This window comes from Sparus aurata, chromosome 4 (genome assembly GCF_900880675.1).
Source record: "Sparus aurata chromosome 4, fSpaAur1.1, whole genome shotgun sequence".
NCBI lineage: Eukaryota > Metazoa > Chordata > Actinopteri > Spariformes > Sparidae > Sparus > Sparus aurata.
Window position 1 is genome coordinate 20016609 of NC_044190.1, and position 8915 is coordinate 20025523.

At 38.1% G+C, this 8915-nt stretch overlaps 1 long non-coding RNA gene across 1 annotated transcript; it reads left to right on the forward strand.

The window, feature by feature from the left end:
- The first annotated feature begins 4929 nt into the window (after positions 1–4929).
- On the forward strand, positions 4930–8157 carry LOC115580579 (uncharacterized). The gene is made up of 3 exons (XR_003983876.1): positions 4930–5029; positions 6287–6383; positions 7760–8157. It is a non-coding gene; the product is annotated as an uncharacterized LOC115580579 (long non-coding RNA).
- The last annotated feature ends 758 nt before the right edge of the window (positions 8158–8915 follow it).

Here is an 8915-nt window from a genome sequence, read left to right on the forward strand (position 1 = left end):
ACACCAAATCACAATATTTAAAATGAAAAATGTCGGTCATGACTTCTCAAAGTAATACACAGTGCAATGTACAAAAAACAATACTGCAGTTCGACCCGTGCAGAGTTATTGTTGCTGGCTGTCTCATCACCGTATTGACTTCCCTTCCTCGGTAAAGGCATCAACTTCTCTGCAGTGACAGCCAGAACAGAACAGCCAACTTCCACCATGATTTCTGTTTTTTCCCCATTGTGGTTCATTCTAACAGAGTGATGGCAGACATCTCCTGCAGACATATTCAACCCTTGCCAGATCAAACTGAAACAATTTGGATTGAGAGATATGATTCCCCTTAAGAGAATAAATACATGACCCTTGCACAGAGGGTCTGAGTTCTACCTGTATGTATTAGAGCATTTATCGTCGCAATCTCCAGTAAATCTACATTTAACAAATTCACGAACAGATTTGGGTGTGGATACAGAATACACAATAGATTTGGGCTTTTTAAAGCTGAGGACTTGTACTAACAGTTCCTCCAAACACTCAGGGATTAAAATGACCTTTCCAGACATCCAATATTCACAGGGGAGGACACAGCGCATACATACATTTCTGTCACATTTCTCCCCATTTGACTGAGGTAAATGTAAGTGTGACATTAATTCTGAGAAGGACCACTGTGACTTGTTAAAATACATTTCAATAGTATCTTTGGTTCAGCTTAATTGAACTTTACTGGCTTCACTGTTAACTTGTGAAACAGAATTTTCAAGCATTAAATCTTGTCCAAGCGTCACAGTGAAGCTGCATTCTAAACTTTAAAGTAGTTTAAAATTGTGTGCAGAGATATGTCTGGTAAGATACAGTTCGGGCACAAACATGATTAAATAATTTGAAAAATTGTCTGCTGAACAAATGTATTTGGAATACAACGCATTTTTAAAGGTCACATTGATACAACTGTAATGTAGACAAATCGTTAAAAAAAAAAAAAGGTGCGGAAAACATGATCTCTTATCCTTCAAAACATTATTATGATAGTGAATTGATAATTTTAAAATCTTTTTGGGTCCAAAATGGTATCTGTGTTTTGTCAGCATCAAGGGTCTTAGTAGTTGCCAGTTTGGGGGGGAAACACAAAAAATGGCAACTACATACTCCATAACTCAGCTATATAGCCAAGTTCTACAGTATGTCCTCAGCAATTGTACTAACTCATGTATGCTAGTTAGCACTAATGCTAGCAACATTAACATAAATTAATTTTAAGTTAATAAGTAAATGTCAGCCACGTCCAGCTAACTGGACAACACTTCGGGATTAGGGTAGGGTTAGATTGATTCCCCTCAAGACCTGCTTTAGTATACAAAAATGCTGCTTTTTCTCCTCCTACAAAAAATACAGTTTTAGACGAAAGAAAACCTACTCTTCCTCTCTCCCTCAGATTCTTTAATTTCATGTTAACATCCTGATATAAGAAAATCATACTGGTTGGATGTCAGGTTGTCCTGCTCACATTTTCCAATCGGCCTTAGCCAGTAATTACAGCCATATAGTTTGATTTGTGAATACATTGTGGTGATTGTGTCTTTTAAACCATAACATCATCAGCGGTCTTGACATAGCTTCAGACACCGTTGGAACCACATGCTGTTTACCAATCAAAGACAACAAAGACAGATGGGAGGTGGAGGAAGCCCCAGGGAAAAGGGCTTATGTCTCAGTTTCACTGCAACAATGGGGCATGTGTGCCTTGTATTGTCGCTATTGCTATTGTTCACTCACACACAGTGTGCATCAGCTGACCAGAGAACTACATCACATCCTGTCTCGGGGCTATTGATCTTGTGGTGCAGGGCCTCACGGTAGTTTAACGGATGACAAGGTTTCCCTGGCAATCTTCAGCTGTGAGAGGGGCCCCTGTGACCCTGGCGTCTGCCAGATGCATCATTCAAACAGGAACAGGGAAGTTGTGCTTACATGTCCACCAATCACATCCTGATATTTTGTAGTGTTTTGCTGTTTTAACCAATTAAATATCTCTGTGTCAATTCAAGGACCCCCCCCCCCCCCCCCTCTATCCTTGACTGTGTGAAAATGTACAAAGCTGTAAGTTGCATTATATGAGGGGGTGACAGTTGTGTTATTGAATTAGAGAGTAGAGCATGCAAGGCTGTTAGACATCTACAAAGGAAGATCTTTTTAAATTATCAACCCCTTTATGCTTGACCCAAAATTACATTAACACTAAACTGCCTTAGATGAATGGCTTTTATTAGAAAGTTTCAGACTGACCAAGGACTTTTGTATAGGCCAGTACAGTAGCCAGTGCCCGAGGCTGCCTGTTTGCATTTGAAAATCAAATTTTCTTTGTAAATACATCCTCCCCTTTTTCTTGTTGTGCTCTGTGCTGGTCAAGGCAGTCGAATTAGAATTCCTCAATTGAAAAAATGTATGGGCGGTTTCAAAAGGCAGCTGGGTTAAAGAGTTATAAAAGCAGCTTGGGTATTGAGCATGCTGATGAAGGAAACCTCTTTGAATGGGAGGGGCTGGGCTACTTTCTATTGTTGGCCATCTGTAAGTGTGCCTCCTACACACACACACAAACTCACACACACTTTTGGGCACGGGCCAGAGGGTGGTGTCAATAGACTAACTGGGGGATGGGCAATTTCTACCGTTGAGAGTAATTATTTTCTTAAGGGTTCTTATGTGGCCTGTTTGAAAAGAGGGGGGGTTGGTGTTGAGAGGTCATTTAAGGAAATGGAATTCCCTTCCGTTGGCTAAAGGGAAAGTTTTGCCATTGAGATTTGACAGATGCCGAGACAATCTTGTGAGCAACTGAGTTGCATAGCACCACTGTTGTGACAGAAAACAATCATCAGTTATCATAAACCAAGTCAGCAGTAATATTAGTGATATGAAATTATCCACTGCAGATAATCACATGACAAATCTAACTGGCAACAAACCTCTTTTGTGTATAGTTTGGCATTGGTTCACTTTTGCATGTTGTGTGTGAGTATGAGCAGACAAACATGGTGTAGAAATGCTTCTTTTTCATGACCATCAAGCTAGTTTGCAAAAAACTTAATTTTTTTACAAAAACAAATAAAAAATTATCAAAAATTCATTCATCTGCTTTCTCAGGATTGCATGGATAGGGTTTCATCCCACTTTTTTTGATTGATGGTGACCTGGCAACAGAACAGAACAGAACCTACCAACTGTCTTCAGATTTCAAGTTGAATAATGCCAAATCCTGATTGGTGCTCTATAGTGACATCACCTTTTTCACACTGGAGCTCCGCCCACTTCAAGCCATCAAGATGATCCCAAGGCAAAACACAAAGATATCTCTAAATCAAATAAGACACATCAGGGCAAATCAAATAATCAAATTACTGAAAACTCAGCACAAGATCACATCACCTGTAATAAAACAAGTAAAATATTAAGCTTAGTTAGAGAGGTATAGATGAAATATGTTGTTTATTAGTAAGTTTAAAGTTTGCAGATGAGCTGCACACTGGACTTTACATGTACGTGTTGTGCTAATACGCCTAGACGTGGCAGGTTGACCTCACCTCAGAGCAAATAAACAGCTCTCTGCAAGTGCTCACTGAAGTTTCACCCAGACTTAAAATGTTAGCCATTTTCCTAACATGCATACCAGTGGATTCCTACTCTATGGGTGCATTATTCAGGTCTGCAATAGCCTATTTTTGTATCATTGCAACTTTGTTTCACCACAAAACAGACCCTTTAAATGTCATGTATTAGGTCTATTTTATACTGTCAAATCAAACTATTGGTGGCTGGAGCACAATAAAGATACTATCTCAAGACAGTATAATATCAACATAAAACCTTTGTATGTTTTCATTAGGCGCCTCATTGAGCGGGTTGGCCGGCTGCTGCAACACATCGACTTTGCCGCCATATTGGAGGCGGCAGCTCAGCCTGTGAACTATGACAACTCAATGGACTGAACTTTATAAAGCCACCTTCTACAAAGTGCTATTAGTTAATGTAACTCATTTACACATTCACACACATACTAATATATTCAGGAAACAGATAGGAGCCAAAATGGATTTTTATAATGTTTTTCAGTGTTTACAGCTGCCAATGTATATAACACTGTTACTGTGGTGATACATGACAGTTAAATGTTTAATCTGTGTATAATAACCAGATCTTGACATGTAAATGTGACGTCTGTTGGAATAAAAAGCACCAACGTAGTTTTTCATAAATACAGTGTTTTTTTTATAATCTAAGTACTAATAATAACAATCATGGAGACAAACAGTTAACAAAGTCTGCAAATCAAGATAAGAAACTGCAACTGGCAGTGAGCCTGTTGTCTTTTCTTTTAGCAGTGAAGAGATATACTCTATAACAGAACATTATAAAATATTATATTGCATAACATAACATTTCATGGTAAAAAAAAAAAAAAAACTAAAGTTGCAGTAGGCTACTTTTATAAATATGCAGCATATATAGTTTTGTTATTATTATTATTATTATTATTATTATTAACCTTTTTTTTTTATTTATTATTTGGGGATTTTTTAAATTTATTTTCTGCATATTCTTGACTTTGAATGAGAGCAGCTGTAACGCAAGCAATTTCCTGTCGGGGATCAATAAAGTATTTCTGATTCTGAATCATATATTATTCAGTCAGTTGAGTTAACCAAGTTGTCAGTATGGTAGACAGATGTCACATTTACATGTCAGGATGTGGTTATTATAGACACAGATTAAACATTTAACTGTATCATCACAGTAACAGCGTTACATACATTGGCAGCTGTAAACACTATTCCTCATTGTATATAGTGGCTCATCACAACAGACATGGCAACAAGATGTGACCTGTGAACCCTAGATGATGTACACAATATCTCATTGGGCAGCAACGTTGTCCATCACACACTCTGCATTGTGATTGGTCGGTTGATTTTGAAGACTCGCTGTACAGAAAGACAGCTGGGAGCGAAAACAAAACACACACATATGGACCTGGAAAAAGAAGGTAAGCTACATTATTAATATAATTTGAGTGAATTGAACATTTAGAGGCCAAGTGTTCATGCTGGTTATGATTCCCTCGGCAAAAACGTGTCTGCATATCATAACGTTAGCGCGTTAGCTAACGTTAGCATCAAACCACCTTATGACTATGAACTTGTTAACATTAGCAACATTAGCTATAGTAGTCCGGTTATAGGGGGGAATTAAACCCGCTGGAAATCCAGCGACCTCAGCCGAAATATGTAACATAGATTAGTTTAAATGGTGTGCAGATGGCTCAGTTTTAAAGCTGATGTTATAGCTACACATTAGCCTCTTAAAATGAGCAGAGGACACCAGCTAACTCTGCCTACAGCTAACGCGGTTTGAAGCTGTAGTTTAAACTCTGCTTTTGTTTTAAACTACACGACCTAAGGTGACTTTGGTACCAAGCAGGCCATCCTAGGGTATGGCCAAGGGGGTAAAATAATGCTCTCAAATTAGGTTAAATTTTGCTGTGGGGAAAAATGGCCATTTTCAAAGGAGTCCCTCAGTATAACTGTATGAAAATAGATGCTTCGGGTACCCGCAGGTCTGCCCTTTGCAGATTTGCCCACTTCATGTTTAATGCATGCAATTTGGGGTAGAAATCATGCCTTTTGCATGCAGTTGTAACAGGGTTGTTATAGATTTATCAAGTTCGTCAAAATGTATTTTTATATTCCTTCAGTATTTATTTTATTTTGCAAGCAAGGTAGGCTATTTTGTTGTTTTCCATTCTCATTATTTTCTTGTGAAACGAGTTCATATTTTTTGTGTTTATCCATGCAAGGCTCCTTTCATTTGTTATAATTAATTACGGCAACATCATCAATTTTACTCTGTTGCCATTGACACCGCAGTGTTGGTATGTACTGTGACAGCTCCGTGATTTAATCAGATATTCAACTATGAAACTGCCTTTATATAGGTTTAAGTTCATCTTATGTTATTTGAGTTGTCCTGTCACATTTTTTTTTTACTATCACTGTGTCACCGTTTTATTGTTTATTATTTCTGTATTTTCTTTCTTTGAGTGAAACTGTGCTAGCTTGCTGAGTCCATAAGTCATGACAACCGTTGAGCCTCGAGCAGTACTGTTTGAGTTGTAAAAAGTAAATCATGTAATATGGCGACTGTTACAGTTGTTTATTTTATTCATTTTTAATGTGTAGGGCAAGGAGCTGTACAGCAGCTCACCACCAGTTACGTTATTGTGTTTTTTTAAATTATTCCACAGATGTGCTGCGCTGCTAAATAATCTGCTGTGCTGTGAACCCAAGGAAAAGTCGTTGAGTGGTCTCTTCAGTCTGCTGAGGTTGAGCTGAATAGATGAGGTAACACAGTCCAATCGCTCTTTTCACCATTTCTTAAATGAGGCATTTGATTATCTTTGCATACTGTGTACCTTAAATAGTTTGTGTGTTGCAAAAAATAGGTATGAACAGAAAGCTGTGACTATTGTTGATCCAAAGAACATCATATTATTGATCTATGGGGATCTGAGCTCTTAGTACTAGTCGTTTATAGTAAGAAATAATTTCAGTAAGCCCATTAACAACCTTGAAATAAAGACCTGTAGGGCATTTAGAGATTGTATTCTTGGTGAAGTGACTGTAGTCTCAGTAGTCAGGTTTCTGTGCACTACATGATATTAATGTAGGATTTGCTGCAAGAACTTTATAAATATAATGTAAAGTTGAAGTTTACTAAGAGCCACATTTAAAAAAAAATGAATAAAAATTGTACTTTGATGTGTTTCACAGAAAGAAATGTTCAGCAGGAACAACAAAAAAATAGATGGCCAAAAGACTGCGCTACCCACTGAAGATATCAGCCAGACCCTGGCTCACCCAAGGATGACCAAAATGGTAATGCACAGTTTTACATTTTAAAACCAGTGTTTCCCCTAGTTTGACTGTTTTGGCGTGGTGGTGGGTCGGTAGTGCTTTCAGTGTCAACCTCTCTTTTCCTTGTGTTTCATTTTGTGGTTTAGAAAATTACGTCTCCTCTACCTTTTGAATGATAATTCTTGTCTACCAACAGGGTTGCAGTCGTTTGACCTATCTTGGCTGCCAGTGCTCTGACTTAGAGCCATCAGCAGCTAGCTTTCTAGCTTGCCACTGTGGAGAGATTCAGGTTGGATGGGTTTAAAAACATAGATATTTAGGCCCAACCTTCATGGATTTCATCATCCCTTAGCCACATACTTCTTTCCTCATGTAATTCACCAGAGCAACATGTACCTCTACTCAATACAAACACAAATGCAACTAATGTGGACAGCAACCAAGCTATTTTAATTGTGGTACATTAAACAGAAGTTCAAAATAATATGATGGCAACTTGGCCAACAGACATATCTAGGTCTAATCTGGGTCTAAGTAAGTACATTGCTTATTTTGTTGTATGTTTATTTTTCATGTGTGTATTCACCCCACAGGACTTTATCATGTTTTGTTTTAAAATGCTGTATCATTAATTATTCACCCATACACACAACTATTCAGATCCGGGTCAGCAGGTGGCAGATCTGCCATGCTCCTATCAATCTGTGTTTCATTCATTCTTTTCATATTCAGTAATGAGTCCAAACTTTGAAAATTACAAAAAGAATTGCAGAAATGCAGTAATTAGTTTATATTTGATAATTTGCTATTTTGGTATGTTAAGGGAATGTATTTGTAATCTGGGCTTTCTGTCATTCTTGCAGGTACATCATGCACTATGGCACATGGGATGGATGGGCATCGGTTGAGAAGGCATTTGGTGAGGTGATCGTGGTCAAATAAGTTCTCATACACAAATACTGCTGAAAGACTAAAGTAATGAAATGCTCAGCATTGTTCTACAGCTGTGTGGAACACTGTTAGACACTTCTTTTAAGAAGTTTCACTGAGAAGAGACACATTAATAAACTGTCTTTACACTACCAGCTGAAATAGTCAGTTGTTACAGGTTGCTTAAGGCAATCTGAATTTTTTTCTGAAGAGATCACTATTGTCAGAAATGTTAAATGTTATCATGATTCTGTGCAAACTGTGCTTTATAAAGTGCTGCTGTGTTGTATACTAATGGTGGTGATTTGAATAAAGGCCTTTTTTCAATGTTTTCAAAAGTGTCGATAAATATGCTCCAGAATACCTCCAGTATTGCTCATTTTTGTTTTCAAAGGAGGTCTCAAATAAAGCTCTGCCATGTCTCAAGTAAGGCTCCTGTTGCTAGCTGTCATGTCTCACCTATTGCACCTACTGAATTTTAGGAGAAATAAACGATAAATCTCAGTTTCTTTCTCCCCCATGCTGGAAAGGAGCAAGCTTTGAGCAGTAAAATTTTCCTCCGGGTGGGTTTGTTATTGTTGTTTAAATAGCTCCAGTATTGCTCATTTTTGTCTCCAAAGGAAAGCTCAAATAAAGCTCCGTCATGTCTCAAGCAAGGCTCCTGTTGCTAGCTGTCAAGTCTCACCTATTGCTCCTAAGGAATTTTAGGAGAAACAAATGAGAAATCTCAGTTTTGTCTCCCCAGTGTTAGTAAAATTTTGGCTCCGGTATTGCTCATTTCTGTCTCCAAAGGAGGGCTCAAATAAAGCTCTGTCATGTCTCAAGCAAGGCTCCTGTTGCTAGCTGTCAAGTCTCACCTATTGCTCCTAAGGAATTTTAGGAGAAACGAATGAGAAATCTCAGTTTTGTCTCCCCAGTGCTGGTAAAGTGATGGCTCCAGTATTGCTCATTTTTGTCTCCAAAGAAAGGCTCAAATAAAGCTCTGTCATGTCTCGGGCTCCTGTTGCTAGCTGTCAGGTCTCACCTATTGCTCCTAAGGAATTTTAGGAGAAACAAATGAGAAATCTCAGTTTTGTCTCAAGGTTTGAG